Source organism: Carettochelys insculpta, chromosome 17, assembly GCF_033958435.1.
Source record: "Carettochelys insculpta isolate YL-2023 chromosome 17, ASM3395843v1, whole genome shotgun sequence".
NCBI lineage: Eukaryota > Metazoa > Chordata > Testudines > Carettochelyidae > Carettochelys > Carettochelys insculpta.
The window spans coordinates 24366222-24386984 of record NC_134153.1 but is presented as its reverse complement, the minus strand read 5'-3'; the positions used below and the strand labels follow the sequence as shown (position 1 = coordinate 24386984).

Here is a 20763-nt window from a genome sequence, read left to right as displayed (position 1 = left end):
AAAGGTCTGATTTAAAGTGAATTAGTTCACTGCATTAAACCTCTGGGTCTGTGAGGTGGGAATTTGAGCCAAATTGTTTTATAAACAGAAATGGTCAAATCATTGAAAAACAAATTTAATTTTGGGTCAAACAATGTGTTGGTTGATCTGAAAGGAATCTGGTGGGTGAAGTTTGTTGTGACAAGAAAAAAAATGTCTCTGGTTGCTCTGAAATTCTTTCTTTTTCAAGCTACTTCAGTTCAGTCACTGAAGGGAAAAAAGTGCTATTTGCCCAGCTCTAGCTAGAAGTGATGAGAACCCCAGCTCCCTCCAGGTGCAGGAGAACAGTAAGTCCTGCTGCCTAATCACACTCCTGCCTAGGATGAGAGCACAGTGCTCTGGAACGAACACCACCTTTCACCACCGGAAGCCCCACTGAAGGCAATGGCACTATTTATAGAGTAACAGTCCTGAGCAAAGGAGAGACCATCTGTCCCCTGAAGCTTAACAGCTGCCTCTTTTCTTGTCAGCTTCCAGCCACAAGGTGCTACAAAGATGTCTGCAAGGAAGACCTCAGAGAGGTAGACATCGAGCTGGACAACTGGGAAGAACTAGCAGACGACCACAGCAGATGGAGGCAGGGGTTACACAAGAGCCTTCAAAAGAGCGAGATGAGGATCAGACAGCTAGCAGAGGAGCAGTGAGCGCACAGAAAGGACACTAAGGACTTGCCAGACACCCACCACATCTGCAAGAGATGCAGCAAGGACTGTCACTCTCATGTGGGTCTTCATAGTCACAGTAGATGCTGTAAATGAAGTCCTCAATTGAAACTATAAAGGGTGCAATCCATAGTCTATGCAGACTGAAGGGTGCCTACTACTACATTTAAATAAAGTTTCTAGCCTATAACTATGGTTTTGGAAAATGTGGGCCTTAAAGGTTCAAGCCCCCAAAAGGCATATACCACCCACCAAATATAACATTTTTTTCAATAGTATTTTGAAGCTCCTTTCATGATTTTTGAATGCTGGGGTTGCAACAATACTGCCTTTGTCTCTCCCTGTCTCCTCCCCTTTGCCCTGGTTATGGTGTCAACAGCTTTTTTGCTATCTCTCTTCCTCTCCCCCTGCCCTCTCAGCTCCTGTGTCCCATCAACACTTGGATCTTTTCTCCTCTTCCCCATGTTAGAGAGTGGAGGAACCTGGCAAGGAAAACTATCTCCTTACCATAAGCTCCCATTTACTCAGATCTTGGTTGGTGTATGATAGTTTCGAAGGGTGATGTCTATCAAATATTTAAAGGCTCAAGAAAATCAAACTGCTGCATTGACCCACCCAGCAGACTAGGTATCATCTGACCTGGCCCTTGGCATCAGTCAGAATATCAGTCAGTAGTTGTTGCACTGCACTCAGGATCTCTGCATGCAACACAGGAACGTGTCTGTCTACAGCTGCATGTTTGCCAGCCTGGTGGAGAGGGGTCATGTCCACACTGAAGAACAAGTGCAGAGGAAGGTCAAGGTGCTCCACCAGGCCTACACCCTGGCCAGGAAGCGCCAGTCCCACTTTGGGAGAGGGCCAGTCCTGCTTTGAGGCAGTGCCCACCAGCTGCCCCTACTATCAGAAGCTACATCGCATCCTGGTGGATTCTGGCGAGAGGAGCTACTCATCACCTGTCCCGGGGCGGTGACACCGAGCAGGGGGAGAAGCCCACAGACAGTGATCAGGAGGCAGAGGAGGCCAGCGAAACCACACAGGGGACCCGAGGTGAGGCACGGGAGCCTGCTCTGTCATCGTCTAATGTGGGAGAGGGGCCATCCAGTGAGTGCCATCACTGTCCCCAACATGCAGGGGGTGGAGGAGCTGGCTAGGCAGGGGGCCTCGGAGCTGCAAATCTGGCCCTGGCTGGCCATGGAGCACACAGCAACTGGGGCATGAGGGACCATGTTTCACACTGCTCCTGGGCACGAGGTCCTCGGCAGCTGCCATAGGGGACCACTGGGCTATGGGGCACAGGGTGGCTGGGCAAGCCTGCCATACCCCCTATCCCGGGGTGTGACCCACTCCCTCCATGGGATCCCACAAGAAGGGGCAGAGGACAGCACAACACACACACACTGCCAGCAGTCCCTCACGTGGCACGCATGCATGCCCACATTCGAGGGGCAGTCTCCATGCTCTGGGACAGCAGGGGCCAGTGGCCCCAGTACACAGGCCCTGGGTCCTAGTACAGTGGCTGTGGCAGAGCTGAGAACTGGTACTTTCAGCTCACAGGTGGCGGCTGGACTTCACACACTAGCCGTGTCTACATGTGCATGCTACTTCGAAGTAGTGGCACTAACTTCGAAATAGCGCCCGTCACAGCTACATGTGCCGGGCGCTATTTCGAAGTTAACTTCGACGTTAGGCGGCGAGACGTCGAAGTTGCTAACCCCAGGAGGGGATAGGAATAGCGCCCTACTTAGACGTTGAATGTCGAATTAGGGACCATGTAGTCGTTGCGTGTCCCGCAACTTCGAAATAGCGGGGTCTGCCATGGCGACCATCAGCTGAGGGGTTGAGAGACGCTCTCTCTCGAGCCCCTGCAGGGCTCTATGGTCACCGTGGGCAGCAGCCCTTAGCCCAGGGCTTCTGGCTGCTGCTGCGGCAGCTGGGGATCCATGCTGCAGGCACAGGGTCTGCAACCAGTTGTCGGCTCTGTGTATTTTGTGTTGTTTAGTGCAACTGTGTCTGGGAGGGGCCCTTTAAGGGAGCGGCTTGCTGTTGAGTCCGCCCTGTGACCCTGTCTGCAGCTGTGCCTGGCACCCTTATTTCGATGTGTGCTACTTTGGCATGTAGACATTCCCTTGCAGCGCCTATTTTGATGTGGTGCCGCGCAACGTCGAAGTTGAACATCGACGTTGCCAGCCCTGGAGGACGTGTAGACGTTATTCATCGAAATAAGCTATTTCGATGTAGGCTTCATGTGTAGACATAGCCACTGTGTCCCCTGGGATGACTGACCCTCTGTCCTTTTTCTCCACCACCGGACCTGTGGCCAGAGGAGTGTCCCAAGGGTTGGTTCTAGGGATGGTTTTGTTTAATGTCTTTATGAATGACCTACATGAGCAGATGGATTGCACCCTCAGCAAATCGGTAAATAACATTATACTTGGAAGAGCGGTTGATATGCTGGAGAGTGGGGATAGGGTCCAGGGAGACCTGGACAAATTGGAGGATTCAGCCAAAAGAAATCTGATGAAGTCCAATAAGGACAAGTGCAGAGTCCGGCCCTTAGGACAGAGGAATCTCAAGCACTGCTCCGGACTGGGAACTTACTGGCTATGCAGCAATTCTGCAGAAGATCCCATGGGAATTATAGTAGATGAAAAGATGGATATGAGGAAAAAATGTGCCTTTGTAGCCAAGAAGGCTAATGGCATACTGGGGTCATTAATAGGACCATTGCCAGCAGATCTAGAGAAGTCAATAAAGGGGAAAATTCAGCACCGAGGCTGCATGTAATATATTGCATCCAGTTCCAGGCGTCTGTTCCAGAAAGTCCAGTGGAGGGTGACAAAAATGATTAGGGGGCTGGAGCACATGACTTATGAGGAGAGGCTGAGGGATTTGGGCTTTTTTAGTATACAGAAGGGAAGAGTGAGGGGGGATTTGACAGCAGCCTTCTAATACCTGAAGAGGGGGTCCAAGCAGGATGGAGAGAGGCTGTTCTCAGTGGTGACAGGTGACAGATTGAAGAACAGTAGTCTTAAGTTGCCGGGAGAGGGGAGGAGTCCTAGGGTGGATATTAATAAAATCTACTTCACTAAGAGAGTTGTGAAGCTGTGCACTGGGTTACCTAGGGAGGCGACAGAATCTCCTTTCTAGAGGTCTTGAAGTCCCACCTTGATATAGCCCTAGTTGGGACGAACTAGTTGGAACTGGTCCTATGTTCGGGAGGGGGCTTGGACTTGATGACCTCCTGAGGTCTCTTCCAAGTCTATGATTCTATTCTATAATTATAAATCAGTCACTGCTGCCTTCTGTTTGTCAGCTAGCTTGGCCTTTATGGCTCCCTGGGCTCAGAGACATGTTTGTAATTATGATGTGTTTTTCCTTCCCTAATCTCAGGAAATCTGATTCTTTTGTGGACTTCAACACATTTGTTCCTCTGTCGAAATAATTTAAGATTCTGGTTTTTTTTTCTTTATAGCTGCAGGGGTGAAACTATAATGCCATACACAAATAAACTGGCAGATTTATTTTGTTTTCCCTGAAATGTAGATCTTGGAGTATGGATCTCAAACAGGAACTTCATATAAACTGGGTCCTGGTGCTAATAATGTCAATATAAATGGTAATTAATGGGTGAGAGAATAAATCATCTAAACTCTGGGAGGCATGTGAATTATCTTTATTCTCCGGGGAAAGAGAAATCAGTCATTCCTAGTGCCTAATTAGCAGGGCAGAAAAAGGTACCATGTCCCCTTAGCATTTAAGAGTATTTATTTTTCCATTTAAATGGGAGGAGGAAGGAGGAAGAGGGATGTGTTTCTAGCCCTTCTCATTGCTTGCTATCAGAACAGCTGAACAGGAATACAGCCTGCTTGAAGTTGCAGTCCTCTTTGGTTTTTATGGTTATTTAATAAATCTTTTTAAGTTTTGTTTCTTAAATATAAAAATCAATACATTCCCTGAAAATAAAACCATATGTCAAGCTTTTATAGGAAAAATCTAACTCTTTCAGGCATTTTATAACTGTAGTACTATGGATACAAAATGGTCACTGGCAATGAAGGAATTAATTTTAATTTTCTGTGGCTTTGGCTGATCTTCTGGAGAGAATTAACAGAATGGGGAACTGAAATAGCTGACCTTTTCAGAGAGCAACTGCACTTTTGGGAAAGCAGCAACAAAACCAACTCTGATCTTTCTTATTTTCATGGAGCACTTAGTTAAAATTGGGCTGGTATGCTGTTTTTTCCTGGCGGGTCTGGGGGTGGGAGGCACATCTTGTAAACTGTACTAGGGCAGACTGATTCAGGACTTTGATCTCCAGCAATCACTTTGTACCAAGTGGTGCTGGCTGTTTGCGAGCTGATATTCTTCTACTGGAGTCAGTACAGCACCAGTGACTCAGGGGCCTTGGAGGGGACATATGTCACATGAGATTTAAAAATGGGGGCCTGGACACTCAATTACAGGAAAAAACAATGAGAAATCCTGTGGCACCTTATAGACTAATGGATATTTTGGAGCACAAGCTTTTGTGGGCAAAGGGCCACTTCGTCAGATGCAATGTAGTGGAGATTCTGGAGGTGGGTCTAATTATACAGACTCATGAAAAAGAGGGAGTCCCAATCAGGAAGCCATTTGCTACAAGATGGGCCCAACAAGGAAAATAACTGAATGCCACTGGCCATCAGCTACAGCCCCCAACTAAAACCTCTCCAGCGCATCATTGGAGATCTACAACCCATCCTGGACAATGATCCCTCACTCTCAGAGACCTTGGGAGGCAGGCCAGTCCTCACCAACAGACAGCCCACCAACCTGAAACAAATTCTCACCAGCAACTGTAGACTACACAACAGTAACTCTAATTCAGGAACCAATCCCTGCAACAAACCTCGGTTCCAACTCTGCCCACATATCTACACCAATGACACAATAATAGGACCTAACCACATCAACCACACTATCAGGGGCTCATTCACCTGCACATCTGCTAAAGTAATATATGCCGTCATGTGCCAGCAATACCCTTTTGCCATATACATTGGCCAAACTGGACAGTTTCTACATAAAAGAATAAATGGACACATCAGATATCAGGAGCGGGAACATAAACTTGTAGGAGAACATTTCAATCTCCCTGGACACTCAGTAACAGATTTAAAAGTAACCATCCTGCAACAAAAAAATCTTCCAAAACAGACTCTGAAGAGAAACAGCAGAGCTGCAATTCATTTGCAAATTTGACACCATTAATCAAGGATTGAACAAAGACTGGGAATGGCTGGCCAACTACAAAAGCAGTCTCTCCTCTCTTAGTGTTAACACCTCCACATTAGCTGCTGGAAGAGAGCCACGTCCTCCCTGACTGAATTGACCTCATCAACTCTGGCCTTCCACTTGATTGGAATTTCCTCCTTTCCATCTAGTCCAACTCTTCTGCTTAAAGCTAAACCAAACCCAACTAAATCATCTGAGTCAGACTTTGTCAAGCCAGGCCTAAAAACACCTCCAAGGATGGAGATTCTACCAGCTCCCTAGGCAACCCATTCCAGTGCTTCACCACCCTCCCAGTGCAGTAGTTTCTATTAATAATATCCAACCTACATCTCCTCCTCTGGAACTTGAGACTATTGCTCCTCATCCTTCCATCTGCCACCACTGAGAACAGCTTGGCTCTCTTTAGAACCCTCCTTCATGCAGTTGAAGGCTGCTAACAAATCCTCCCTCATTCTTTACTTTTGCAGACTTTAATAAGTCCAGTTCTCTGAGCCTCTCCTCAGAAGTCATGTATCCCAGCCTCCTAATATTTTCATTTTCCTCTGCTGGACTCTTCCATTTGTCCACATCCTTTTGTACCAGGGAGTGGGGTGCCCCAAAATTGGACACAGTACTCCAGATATGGCCTCATTGGTGCTGAAAATGGGCATAATTGCTTCCATTGGTGCTTAAAATGGGCATAATTGATTCCATCAGTCTCTTGGCAATGCTCTTACTAATCCAGCCCAATGTGCCCTTAGCCTTTCTGGCAATAAGGGCACACTGTTGACTCTTATTCAGCTTCTTGTCAACTGTAATCCCCAGGACCTTTTCTGAACAACCACTGCCTAGCCAGTTGGTCCCTGGCCAGTAGCAGTGCATGGGATGTTTCTGTCCTAAGTGCAGGACTTTGCACTTCTCCTTGTTAAACCTCATCAGATTTCTTTTGTCTCTAATCCTCAAATTTGTCTAGGTCACTAGTCTAGACCCTATCCCTACCTCCTCACCCCCCAGCATATCTATCTCTCCCTGAGTTTAGTGTCATTCGCAAACTTAGAGGGTGCAAACCAACCCATCATGCACATTGTTAAGAAAGGTTTTGAACAAAACTGGCCCTGGGACCAACCCTTGAAACGCTCCTCTTGATACTGGCCTCCAACTAGACATTGAGCCATTGATCACTACCCACTGAGCCTGACGATCTAGCCAGCTTTCTATCCACCTCATCCATGTCATACTTCTTTAACTTGTTGGAAAGAATACTGTGGGAGACTGTATGAAAATCTTTGCTAAAATCAAGGTATATCAGATTCACCATTTTTCCATATCCACAGAACCAGTAATCTCATCTCATGGAAGGCAATTAGGTGGGTCAGGCATGATTTGCCTTTGGTAAATCAATGCTGACTGTTCTTGAGCCCCATCCTGTCCTCCACGTGTTTTCAAATGGAGTCCTTGAGGATCTGATCTATGATATTTCCTGGGACTGAGGTGAGGCTGACTGGTCTCTTGTTCCCTGGATCCTCCTCCTTCTCTTTTTTTTTTAATGCTGGGCACTACATTTGTCTTTTTCCAGTCATCTATGACCTCCCCAATTACAGGTTTTCAAAGATAATGATTAATGGCTCTGTAATCACATCAGCTAACTCTCAGCACTCTTGGATGCATTGCATCCAGCCCCATGGACTTGTGCATATCCAGCTTTTCCAAGTAGTCCTTAACCTGTTCTTTCACTTCTGAGGGCTGCTCACCTCCTTCACATACTGCATTCCTCAGTACACCTCTGTAAAGACTGGGCAAAAAAAAGCATTGAGGGCTGTCACTAGGCTGTCTTTCCCTGACCTTCATTTTGTTTCTAACACACCTTCAGAAAACCTTCTTGTTAGGCTTCATATCCTTTGCTAGCTGCAAAACCAGTTGTGCTTTGATCTTCCTGATCATACCCCTGCAGTTTGAGCAATGTTTTTACAGTCTTCCCTAGTCATCTGTCCAAGTTTCTTTGTAAGTTTCCTTCTTGTGTTTAAGCTCACCAAAGCTTTCTGTTAAGCCCGCAGTCCCCTGCCATATTTGCTATTCCTTCTGCACTTTGGGGCGGTTTGTTTCTGTGCCATCTATAAGCCTTCTTTAAAATACAGCCAGCTTCCCTGTATTTCTTATCCCCTGATATTAGCCTCCCTGGGGATCCTGCCCATCAGTTCAAAGTTGACAATTGCTCATGATGGCCATCCAACAGCCAGAAATAATTATCAGTGTACAATGAATTAACACAGGCAGCCAATAAAGCAGAAAACCAACACCTTCAGGGCTCCCCACACCCCCATGAGGCATAGCCCCACCCTTCCTCAACAATCCAGTCAAATGAATGGTCTCAAAAACCCGTACCTTGGTGGAGAAAGAGCTGATCGTGAGCTCTCAGCTTGCTGTCTCTCCTTTCAAGATTCATCTGCTCCAGCCTGCAGCCATGACTTTAGCAGACATACTGCTCTGTTTGTAGGGTTTAATAGAGATCACCCCATGGCAGGATTCACCACACTGTTATAGAAGCTTCAGGAAGATAAGTGGGTGGATTGAAATGGATGGTTTTCATTGCTTTGTTTTGGTCATCTGTGACAAAGCTGGAGTAGGGGAAGCACCAGTCCAACCTGCAGAGCTCCAAATCACCTGGAACACTTTTTGACAGAGCCCAGAGAGTCCTGTGCTGTCTGACTACAGCACAGCTAAGATGCACATGAGCAGAGGAGTTATCCCAGACATAACTTTATTCAAATACAGCATTCTGGCATGTTGCCATGTTCATAGTAATGAGATTCAATCCTGCCAAAACCTGCACTCTGTTACACAGGAGCTGTGTCTACACGTGCACGCTACTTCGAAGTAGCGGCACTAACTTCGAAATAGTGCCCATCGCGGCTACACGCGTCGGGTGCTATTTCGAAGTTAACTTCAACGTTAGGCGGCGAGACGTCGAAGTCGCTAACCTCATGAGGGGATCGGAATAGCGCCCTACTTCGACGTTCAACGTCGAAGTAGGGACCGTGTAGACGATCCGCGTCCCGCAACTTTGAAATAGCGGGGTCCGCCATGGCAACCATCAGCTGAGGGGTTGAGAGATGCTCTCTCTCCAGCCCCTGCGGGGCTCTATGGTCACCGTGGGCAGCAGCCCTTAGCCCAGGGCTTCTGGCTGCTGCTGCGGCAGCTGGGGATCCATGCTGCAGGAACAGGGTCTGCAACCAGTTGTCAGCTCTGTGTATTTTGTGTTGTTTAGTGCAACTGTGTCTGGGAGGGGCCCTTTAAGGGAGCGGCTTGCTGTTGAGTCCGCCCTGTGACTCTGTCTGCAGCTGTGCCTGGCACCCTTATTTCGATGTGTGCTACTTTGGCATGTAGACGTTCCCTCGCAGCGCCTATTTCGATGTGGTGCCACGCAACGTCGAAGTTGAACATCGACGTTGCCAGCCCTGGAGGACGTGTAGACGTTACTCATCCAAATAGCCTATTTCGATGTTGCTACATCGAAATAAGCTATTTCGATGTAGGCTTCACGTGTAGACGTAGCCAGGGGGAGCAGAGAGCAGGATTTAGGCCAGATGTTTTAAATTTGTTTACAAATCCTAACAGTCATGTGATCAAAAATTATATTAAAATTACATTAGTCTGTCCAAGATCTGCATGCTGATTTCTCCACTGCCCCAGGGCTGAAATAGAATCACTGAGGGGACAAGGTCACTTTTTGAATTTAAGTGCAATCCAGGATCTACCTCAAATCCAAACCCTGCTTCCTTCTCTGCCCCATCTCTGAGGCTTAGCCCCTTCCCCACCCCTTCTACAAGGCCCCACCCCGCTCCCCCTTTCTTCCCCCGTGCTCAGGGGCTCCAAGCTGAGCCCAGGATAGGGGGTATGGGTGCGGGAGGGGACTCTGGGATGGAGTTTGAGTGCAGTAGAGGCTCAGGGCTGGGGCAGGGGGGTTAGCTGCAGTAGGGAGTTCAGGATGCAGGCTCTGGCTGGTCACTGCTTAGCTCAGGCAGCTTCCAGGTGGTGGCACAGTGGAACTAAGGCAGGTTAACTCTCTCCTTGTCCCTGCACCACTGCCAAAAGTGGCTGGCATGTCCAGCAGAGGCTCCTGGGAGGAGAAGCAGATGGCTCCTTGCGCTGCCCTCCCCATTCACAGGCACTGCCCCAGAACTTCCCCATGACTGTCGTTTCCTGCTCCTGGCCAATGGTAACAGTGGGTCTGTGCCTGCAAACAAGGGCAGCAAGTGGACCCCTTGCCCTGCCTCTTCAAAGGCTCCAGGGATGTGCCAACTGCTTCCAGGAGTCATGCTGGGCTGGGGGAGGGGGGAGCCAGCCTTCGTCCCACTGCGCTGTTAGACTGTAAGTAGCCAATCGCCTGATTTGGCTGCCGAAGCCCCAGGAGATGGAGCCCAATTCCAGGAGAATCCCAGACACGTTCTGCACATGGATGAAAAAAACTAGAGGGAATGAATTTTGTTATGTGCGCCAGCAGCAGAAACCCCACACCTAGATATAACAGGTACTTTTTAAAAACTTACCAGAGAGATAGTTACCAGCCATGACAGGTGAGGTATTTTACAACTCACTACTCAAAAAACTGAATTTAAGCATGAGAGAAATAAAAAACTATGAAATGTGCAGACCAGTCGAAACCCTGCAGTAATACTACTTTTATGCCTTTCAATGTGTAACAACAGCACCACAAGTGTATATTGGGCTGGGAGGTGGGTGCAAATGGCAGTGTGCGTTTGTGTGAGTGACAGACACACATTTAGTGTGGGAGAGAGAGAATTGCATTGCCCATTAAATATGCTGAGCATATGTTCAGACAAGGAGCAGCTGCCAGCAGGCTCCCCCCATCCTGAGCCCTGTCATGTCCCATCCTCTGTGGAGAAGGGGTACGGAGGTGGGATGAAGTGGACACCCTGACATCAGTGCCCCTCGGTTCTATCTTCCCCCACCCTGCACAGTAAGCAGGAAACTCCCAGGGGGAAGCTCCAAGGCAGAGGGCAGGAGAAGCACAGCAGTCAGGAGAGGAGCCTCTGAAGTACCAGCACTTGATTGCTGAGCTTGTCACAGGCACCAGCATCGACCAATAGATCCCAATTGACTGGCTGCTGACCACTGCTCTAGGGCTTTAACGCTGAAGCCTGGCAACTGAGGCTGGCCTCCGAAGTAGAGCCCTGGCTGTGTTTTGCTCTGTGACTGGGGGTGTGCGCTTAGCCTGGCGTGCTGTGGAAAGCCTGACGCAAAGAGCCACATTCCCAGTAATTTACACCTCTTGAGGCTCTGTGCGAAAGCACTTCCTGAGCACAGCTGGTTTTTTCCCAATCTTTGTTTATCGGGCAGTCCTCTTGGTGCCAGACTTTTCCATCCCTGGCCTGTTTTTTCAAAAGAGCGGGGCCTGTGTGAACATTCTGTATCAAAAGAAAGGATCCATCTTTCGACCCACTTTTTTGGATGCGTGGATGAGATCTTTCTAAAGAAGTTCTCTGGAAGATCTCTTCCAGAAGAGCTTCTTTTGAAGGATCGCTGTAGGATAGATGCAGAGGAGGGAGTCAGCCATTCAGTACTGAATGTGAGACAATAGGTGGGCTGTTATCATAGGCTGCCATGAGGGCTGCTTTTTCAAAAGAAGGGCTGGTTTCAGGACAGGGGAAGCTGCGGAGTGAGGATGGGGACTTGGGATAAGCATAGTAGATCATGGGTCTGAAGTGTGCACCAAATCTGAACTAGACTAGATGCAAATAGACCTTTGCAGACCTGTATCAAAAAGCTTCCACAGTGAGGTACCATCTCTAGTGGCCATTAAGGAGGCTACCACCCCCCACTGTTTTATAGGGAATGACATAGACTATGTGGTTTTAAAAACACACTACTGTACCTTAATTACAAGGTTGTAAAATAAGAATGAATTGTCCTCAATAACAAGCTGAGGTAGGCCTGGTTTATTACTGGTGGCCTCTATATTGAAAAAGTTGGATATCATGTTCACTGACCACTTCTTAAAACAAAGCAAAAACTTGTACTCTTATAGGGCCTTTACAGAATTTGAGCTCAATTACAGCAGCGACACCCTTGCCACATAATTTTTCTGCCTATCTGATTTAAAGGATGCTTTGGACAACACAGATGAATGGAGATCTATGGTGATAATCAAGGGCTTGTGGGGTGGGCAAACCTGATGACCCAGCAAGATAGAGCTGTTGGGTCACCTACATAGCAAGCTATTTTTTTCAAGAACTTTTGTTGGCTGGTGAGGATGTGAAAGGGAGCGCTGCAGGCTTTGGCTTCCCTTAATGGGTGATGCAGCCTAAGGCTTTGAACTAAAAGTTGCATCAGTGACCCGTTTTGTGAAGAAGGTACAGCCGGCCTCAGGCTTCTGTCTTGATAATGCGGAGGCCCTGCTTTCCACTAGCGCTAAATGTGCTGTTGACTGTGTGGGAATGAAAACATTTACCGTCCCTGAAAGCAATGAGGTCATGAACCAGGAGACCCTGTTCTTGGGGCAGTTATCCAAAGTATTTTTCTTTGAATTAGTGGATGATGATTCCTTTAGTTGAAGTTACAGTGAACAACTCCCCTTTCTCTTTAAACGTTACAATATTAATTTTGTGTCCTTTTATGTGGATAGTGAACAGATACCAGCTAAGCCTCTATCTCTACCCAAACTTTGAGACCAGGAATTGCATACATGAAAGAATATATGAATCCGGTACAGACAGCTGGCAATCACATAAGTGATTGCTCTCCATTAGTCAGCCCTGAGGAATTTGTACAGGGTTCACCTGGTTTGAATTTGCCTGTCTCCCAATCAAAAATGCACCAATCAATGTTTCCAGATTAAAGCTTGGAACATAAATACATTTTGTGAAAGCTTTGACAGTCACCATCAACACGATAGCATATGGAGTTTTTGAAAACAACGTAGAGATCAGTCAGAGGAGGAAAGTTCTACTTGAATATAGACACCTATGACACGGTGTACCAACCCCGCACTAGCTAAGGTGGCGGGGCCCAAGTTTGCTGGATGGAAAAGGCCCCTCCCCCATGGCCCTATTGGGCATGCTCCAACTGCTGCCTCAGTATAAGTGCCAGGAAGGCCAGTCAGTTGGGGCTGTCCAGCCATGGAGAAGGAGCTCCTGCTAGAAGTTGGGAGCAGCCGCAGCTGCAGCCGCTGTTGGGGACCAGTGGCAGTAACAGCTATGATTGTGAGTGCAGACTGTGAGAGTGGACTGGGGAGCAGCAGCCGTAGCAGCTATAAGTGCAGCAGCAGCCCAAGGAGGAGCAGCCAGAGCCGGGATGATGCACCTCATCAGAAACGGGGTAGGAAGTAGCCCAGGGCAGGAAGCCGGGATGTGTCCTGCTAGCTCAGTGTGTTGTGATGGGGAACCCTGCTGAGCTGGTGGTTGGGGGGACACACGCACCACCAGCAGGGCCCTGGGCTGAGGCTCAGTAGAGAGGGAGGGCCCAAGCTCCCCTACCCCTACCACTGTGACCCTGAGGAAGGGGAAGCACTGACTGGGCTGCTGGGGCCTGCTAGAACTGATAAGGACTAGGACATTGGAGCCTGAGGGCAGTAGGAAAGTCCTCAGAAGAGATGTGAGGCCAGCAGCCCTGCCAAAACACCATATAGCTATTGCTTGTTTTTTTTTTCCTGTGGCCCAATACACAAAGGAGAATTTCTTACATGCGTTTTCTTGAGGCTGACTTCTGCACAGAAGTTTGGCTCAGAGATTTCTAGGTTTGGGTGTCAACCCTCTCCCGTACAATGAACTGGGAGAATACTGGCTCATTTTCTACAGGCATAGTGTGACCATGGAGCATTTATAACTCATACAGACATCTCCCAAATAGTGTGTCTTTTCCTAGAAACATTAGGAATTTTTTAAACAAAAATGCCACCAAATCTGTCTCATTAGACACTTGCAAGACCCCTGCTTTTGTCATGTGTAGCTATCACTACACTTTTTTCTTACATCACTGTAACATTTATTTTTTTTGACCAGATTAAAAACTGTATTCTAATGACTTTGTGCAAAATTACCAGATGGTGAGGAATTTCATAAAAATAAAAATCCTAAGATCTTAGGCATGTCTGGGTTCACCCAAAGCCTGCTTCCAGAAGACCAGATATGTTTGTCTTCAAATGACTTTTATTATCAAGTTTCCCAGCAACATACTGCAGATGAGGGGTTATAGACAACAATGTTTATTGGTTTTGGGGTTTTTTTTTTCTTTTTTGGTTGGTTTGTTTGTTTTTTACACAGGCCAATTCAGAGAAAGTACACCCAGCTAGTAAGATTTTTGGAAAATAGTATAGAAGCCTGAAAAGCATTTCACATTGAACAATTTAGGTCTTCTAAGCTGTGTCTACACGTGCACGCTACTTCAAAGTAGCGGCACTAACTTCGAAATAGCGCCCGTCGCGGCTACACGTGTCGGGCACTATTTCGAAGTTAACTTCGACGTTAGGCGGCGAGACGTCGAAGTCGCTAACCTCATGAGGGGATTGGAATAGCGCCCTACTTCGATGTTCAACGTCGAAGTAGGGACCGTGTAGACAATCCGCGTCCCGCAACGTCGAAATTGCCGGGTCCTCCATGGTGGCCATCAGCTGGGGGGTTGAGAGATGCTCTCTCTCCAGCCGCTGCAGGGCTCTATGGTCACCGTGGGCAGCAGCCCTTAGCCCAGGGCTTCTGGCTGCTGCTGCGGCAGCTGGGGATCCATGCTGCAGGCACAGGGTCTGCAACCAGTTGTCGGCTCTGTGTATCTTGTGTTGTTTAGTGCAACTGTGTCTGGGAGGGGCCCTTTAAGGGAGCGGCTTGCTGTTGAGTCCGCCCTGTGACCCTGTCTGCAGCTGTGCCTGGCACCCTTATTTCGATGTGTGCTACTTTGGCGTGTAGACGTACCCTCGCAGCGCCTATTTCGATGTGGTGCCGCGCAACGTCGAAGTTGAACATCGACGTTGCCAGCCCTGGAGGATGTGTAGACGTTATTCATCCAAATAGCCTATTTCGATGTTGCTACATCGAAATAAGCTATTTCGATGTTGGCTTCACGTGTAGACGTAGCCTCAGTCAGTTTTTGCTTCTTAGGTGGCCAAAAGGGGGTGGCAGTGTTGAGTCTTGATCAACCCCAGTGTCTGTGGTTGAGGCCTTCAGGTCTCTGTTGGCTGTGTTGCCCACGATGGAAGGTGGTATGGTCAACTCCACCTGACATCCCTAAATAAATCCCAGATTTTAGGTGTGCATCTGCTAGGAACAGAATGGCTGGAGTAGCAGCCCCCATTAAGATGAACATGCTAGAACCATTGAAACTGAGACTTAATATGCAAAAACCCTATTACTGTTCTATGAAAAAATATTTTTATCCTGGCCTAGCGTAATTAGCAAATGTCAACATTTTTCTCATAAAGACTCTTCGCATTATCCAACACCTCCTAAGCAAGAAAGTCAGAATTCTTTTCTTCATTTCTGGGGTTTTGGCATTCAAATTGTTTCTGTTCTAGTTGAAACAGACTTGTTTTCCCTTCATCCACATCATTCAGCCATATGTATATCATGCACTTCTAAGCGTGATAGCTTAGAGTTTAGCCTTTTCATAGTTAGGCAAAGCAATCCTTTGGAGAATAGCTAGAGTGACTATCCATACCGTATTGGGTGGGATGGTCCTGTATTTGGGACACCAAAAAGGCATCCCAACTTATTTTTAAAAAGGGACAAATTGTCCCGTATTTGGGCCATCCCCCATGACCTTTTCCACTAGCAGCTGCACAGACACAGCTGCTGGCAGAAGTCACTTCCCCGAGTCTCTAGAGAGTGAGGGGCAGCGGGAGGAGCGCGGGCAGCTGCCACATCCCTGCAGCTTCCCCAGGGCTCCCAGGGAGCACTGCAGGCTTTGGCTTCCCTGGGGCTCCAGGGCAGGGCCAGTGGCTGTAGCTTCCCCAGGGCTCCCAGGGAGGCTGGCAGCTGCAGCTTCTCCAGGGCAGGGCCGGCGGCTGCGGCTTCCTTGGGCTTGTGGGAGGGCCAGCAGCTGCTGCTTTCCCAGGGCTCCCAGGGAGCGCTGGCAGCTGCCACCTCCTTCCCGGCTCCCTGGGGCTTGACAGACTTGGGAAGAGCTACCCCTCACTCCATATTTCTCTGTCCCCTATTAGGGACAGGGAGATACAGTTGCCCTAAGAATAGCCTTAATTTCAACATCCAGTAAGTTACTGTGGTGTTGATATTTTTCTCCATGGGAGAGAACCCTTAATTGCTTCAGCGGGTATCTAGGCCCTGGATGTATTTTAATGCATATTTCATTATTGATGGGTCAAAAGTCCCATTATCAGAGGGACAGTAAACATTGAGAAAGGTCTAATCAATCTGCTTCATCAGATGCTGGTTTCAAGTGGTGCGCTCCCCCACTGGTCTGGGACTGCCTCAGCCTTAAGCCCCTCCTAGAGTGCCATTTAGGTGGTTGGGGGTGGGGGGGGACAAGAGTCATACCGGGAGGCTGCTTGCTGTTCCCTTTCCTATCGCTGTCATGGAGCGAGAGGAAAGCAGGGAGCATGCCCGCATTCCTCCCTCTCCTGGCTGCTTGAGGGCAGGGCGCAGAGGAGGGAGTGACCACATTGTGCAATTCCCCGCAGTCCCTGACGGTCATGGGAAGGGGAAGAAGAGCAAACAGCACTCTGGTGCGAATCTTGGAGGATGGGTGTGTCCAGCCTCCGCTATGCTCCCTAAACGGTGCCTTTGCCCCACCGCCCCCCGCACATCCCGCCACACACCCTAGAGCCCAACCCTCTGCCCTGAATCCTGGACGCCACCCCACCTCCTGTCCTGAGCCTCCCTACACTCCCAGCCTTGACTCCTGTATCCCCACATGCCACACTGCCTTGAGCACCCCCCCGACTTTTGCACTCCTCCACACACACACCCAACCCTCTGACTTGAGTCCTTCCACATCCCCATTCTGCACCTGGCACACCCTCCAACCCTGACTTTTACACTCCCTCACACTCTCCTGCCCAGACTCCTGCACCCATCACATGCCCAGCCCTGCCCTGAGCCCCCCCACCCGCCTCATCTATCACCCTGACTTGAGCTCCTCCCAACTGCCCTCCCACTCCCCGCCTTCCCTGGGTACACTGCCTCACACTTAAATTTCTTATGGGTAGTGTCATCTTTCAAACCCCTGCCCTAAGGTGCAATACGACAGTAACTAAAATACAACAGTACGTGTAATAAAGTCAGTTACTTTCACCACTGTTCTGCATGAAAGGCAGTTTCTTTTTCAGGTGTTAAGTGCTATTTCTGAGAGGGCCACTACTAAATCATCAGAGGTTGAATATGGTACAGCCTTCTTTGCTTCAGGAGTGATCTGCTAAGTAAATTTAAAAGATTAGGTTTCTCTTCACAAAATGAGACGTGTTTGATTGGCAACATTGTCCTTTAAAAAGAGCCTGCCAATAATTTATCTCTTTCTATTCCTGGCTTTTTTCTTTTCAAAGTATAAACTACTGGCTGCTCTCGAGGGAAAAGCCTGGTTCTTAATCTATAAACTTCTGGTGCAAAAGTGTTTAAATCTACTCCCATGTAGCTACAAGATCTTTTCTGGTAGTGTCTTCAGAAGCTCATAGAAAGAGCTATGCCTTGCCAGTGTCAATTTTCAGAGTAAGTAATTTATCCATGGGGTTTAAACAAACCCTTTTACTTGGTTTTTAATTGTGTGACTCTTTTTATCCCCTGACAAAATACATTCTGATTGAATTACTGTATTTATATACAAAAAAGCAGCCCTGTAGCTCCTTAAAAGTAGCAATATTATTTATTAGCTTTTGAGGGACAGACCCACTTGTTCAGATCTGAAGAATAATAACTGAGAGGAAAAGTCAGCTACATGATCCATCCATCTCCATCCATCCATGGAGATCCATCAGCTACATGAAACAACTCACCCAGATCCAGACAGACATCATCTTTCTCTCCAAATGCAAGAAAATGGGCATTGTACACAAGGGACTGACAGTGAAAAACCCATTACAATCAACGTACTACACCGACTACAGTGAGCATCTATGCTACACGCTCTCTAAGAAACTGAGGATCCACTTGCTTACAATAAACAAAAGATGATTAAAAATGAAATCTCTGAACTGGAAATTCTCATCAACAATCAGACATCCATGCAAGACCCCACAGAATGAGGCTTTACTTGTACTAGACAAGAAATTTATAAAACGCACGTCCACTTCCTACAAAAAAGAAAAGAGAATAAATTTTCTAAATTACTTCCTACCTCAGGATACTACAACCACAATAATGACAGCTCAACTAACAATATTGTTAACCTTTGCACCTACCAACTCAGCCCAGCAGAAGAGTCTCTCTTATCCCAGGGTCTTTCCTTGTGCCCTGCTTCCTCCACGAACTTAATACAATTCTGTGGTGACCTTGAAGCCTTCTTTCGCCACCTCTGTCTAAAGGAATTCTTCCAACACAACTATGAACAACAGTCTGACTCTCTTGACCCCCCCCACCAATGCCAAAAGAAGAAGAACTCTATGTGGACTGCCACAATGGTTGTAGTGAAAGTCTGGAATTCTACGTACAATGCTTCCGCAGCCGTGCTCAGACTGACGTTATATGCAAACAATGCCACACGAGACACAATCTCAACTATGCTGAATGCTATGCTGTCCAGAGTCGCAAATAACCCAGACATTATAATCAAACCAACTGACAAAGGGGGTGCTGTTGTCATCATGACTAAGTCAGACTATGAACATGAAGCAGCCAGACAACTCTCCAACACCACATTTTACAGATCTCTCTCCTCTGATCCCGCTTTGGAATTCCAAAAGAAATTACAACAACTACTTAAGGAACTCCCTGCTGCTACTCAGACACACCATCTGATCCCCATCCTGGATTAATCTATTTACTTCCCAAAATCCACAAACCTGGGAACCCCAGACGACCTATCATTTTGGGTATTGGCACCCTTACCACCAGACTATCCAGTTATGTGGACTCTGTCCTCAAACCCCATGCCACCAACACTCCCAGCTATCTCCAAGATACCACTGACTTCCTGAGGAAATTACAAAACATAGGAAAAGTTCCTGACAACACCATCCTTGCCACCATGGATGTAGAGGCTTTGTATACTAGTATTCCACACGAAGACAGATTACAAATGATCAGGAATACCATCCCTGATGTCACCACAGCCAATATGGTGTCTGATCTCTGTAACTTTGTTCTTACCCACACTTATTTCTGATTTGGGGACAATTTATACTTCCAGATTAGTGGAACTGGTATGGGCACCCGCAGGGCCCCACAATATGCTAATATATTTATGGCTGACCTGGAACGATTCATCAGCTCTCGTCCCCTATTACCCCTCCTCTACTTAAGATACATTGATGACATCTTTATGATTTGGACCCATGGTATAGAGACTCTAGAAGAATTCCACAGAGACTTTAATAATCTGCACCCCACCATCAACTTATGCCTTGATTACTCCACACGAGAGATACATTTCCTGGACACTACAGTACAAATCAAGGATGGCCTGATCGGTACCACACTCTACTGGAAACCCACTGATAGCTATACTTACCTACACGCTTCTAGCTTCCATCCTGCACACATAACTAGATCCATTGTTTACAGTCAAGCCCTTAGATACAATCGCATTTGCTCTGATCCTACTGACAGAGACCAAAAACTACAAGATCTTTACAAAATATTCATAAACCTGAATTACCCACCAGGAGAAATAAAAAAACAAATCAGCAGGGCCAGACTAATACTCAGAGACCAGCTACTCCAAGATAGGCCCAAAAAAACCAAGAACAGAACACCACTGGTCACCACCTACAGCCCCCAAGTCAAACCACAGCAATGCATTATTAAAGACCTACAACCTATCCTTAATTGGGATGCCACACTCCAGAAGGCCCTAGGTGACAGGCCTGTTCTCTCCCACAGACAGCCTCCCAACCTTATGAGGATTCTCACCAACAGCCACAGCCTGTACTGCAGGAAGACCAGTCCTGGGACTTTTCCTTGCAACAAAGCCTGCTGCCAGCTTTGTCCACGTACCTATTCTGGGGATACCATCACTGGACCTAACCAGGTTAGTCTCAGAATCACAGGCACATTCTCATGTTCCTCAGCTAACATCATATATGCCATCATGTGCCAACAATGTTCAGATGGTTTGAATATTGGACAGACTTCAAACTCTCTCAGACAAAGAGTTAATGGGCACAAAACAGACGTAAAAACACTCCTGATCCATAAACCAGTCAGCTGATATTTTAATGGAGTGGGCCATTCTGTTAATGACTTAAGAGTTTGCATCTTACTGAAGAGGAATTTTTATACTACTTTGGAAAGAGAGGCTGCTGAACTCTCTTCTATATTCAAATTCGACAAATTAACACGTGGTTTGAACCGGGATGTGAATTTTCTGGGTCATTATAGGGGCTCTTTTACATACTTGGCTTAATCTAATTCTTCACTCCCCTCCCACCCCCTGCCCCTCTACTCTCTGATTTGCTCACCTTGATAATTTTTTTTCTGATTTGTCAACCTTGATTACTATTTTTGGTTCTCTATGCCTTAAATGTTGAGTCTGTTCTGGTATGGCTATGATCTGAAGAAGTGGGTCTGTCCCACGAAAGCTCACCTAATAACTTATTTTGTTAGTCTTTAAAGTGCTACTTTACTGCTTTTTTGTTTTGAGAAGAAAAAGAATTTAAAAAAAAGAAAAAAAATTAAAGAAAAAAGTTGTCAAATGT

The 20763-nt window shown here is 47.2% G+C and overlaps 1 protein-coding gene across 1 annotated transcript in view; it reads right to left on the bottom strand.

Annotated features, from left to right (window-relative positions):
- Positions 1–18435, bottom strand: part of ASIP (agouti signaling protein) — a 112769-nt gene extending 94334 nt beyond the window's left edge. The window contains exon 1 of the mRNA XM_075011825.1: positions 18310–18435. The gene's annotated coding sequence lies outside the window, so the exon portion shown is untranslated. The remainder of the gene's footprint in view (positions 1–18309) is intronic.
- Positions 18436–20763: the final 2328 nt, after the last annotated feature.